The sequence below is a fragment of the Atta colombica genome, unplaced genomic scaffold (assembly GCF_001594045.1).
Source record: "Atta colombica isolate Treedump-2 unplaced genomic scaffold, Acol1.0 scaffold78, whole genome shotgun sequence".
Classification (NCBI taxonomy): domain Eukaryota; kingdom Metazoa; phylum Arthropoda; class Insecta; order Hymenoptera; family Formicidae; genus Atta; species Atta colombica.
The window spans coordinates 277,286-278,151 of record NW_017259570.1 but is presented as its reverse complement, the minus strand read 5'-3'; positions in this window follow the sequence as shown (position 1 = coordinate 278,151).

Genomic DNA, 866 nt, shown 5'->3' with positions numbered 1-866 from the left:
ATATATATATATATATTTATATTTTTAGTTCTACATAGATATCTTTCAATGTATATATTACATTCTTCATCTCTGCAAGTTTAAATGTAATAAGTATACCTTCATATTGTGTGTTTTGATTTAATTTGTTTTGCATAAAAAATGGATTTATAAAATAATTATGTAGGGAATTAAAAATGAACAATGCTGCGAAAAATTTTGATATTTTAGCAATCAGCTTGAACGTTGTACATAATTATTTTGATCGATCAACAAAATTATTTTTAGATTTATAAATTTAGTTTCTATCTAAATTTATTTAAACGTGCATGTAGTATGATGTTTTATTTTTATATAGAACTAAATTACATATATATAAAGCACTTATCACACACTGAATTTGTAGTGAATAAATGACGCATAAAATCATACGTGAATTTCTATTTCAATTTCTGCCATTAATTGTCGGAAAAGAAAGGAGATCCGAAATAGCGATGGCACCCGGAAAAAGAGAGATTGCTGCCGTGTATATCGCGATAAAAGCCACGAATAATTCATGCCATTAATAATCTTATCGACAAACTGGCGCTACCATTTAAACGATCCCGGGCGGATGCAACATCGATCAACTGCGCATCGTGAAAGACTGACAAATTATTGTCCAGCGTAATGCATCGCTTTTACATCTATCGCTTATTATAACGTATCGTTCGTGTCAGAGCGAATCGCCGTGGTTTTCGATTAAATCGTTCAATAGAAATAAACCTCGCGTTTATATATGTGGCGCACGCAAAAATATTTTTTGCAGCAATCTTTTTCAAACTTCCGGTAGATAAATTGCCAATTTAGAGCTGCTAGACTGTACAATCTTGGCTAAAAGGCATCTT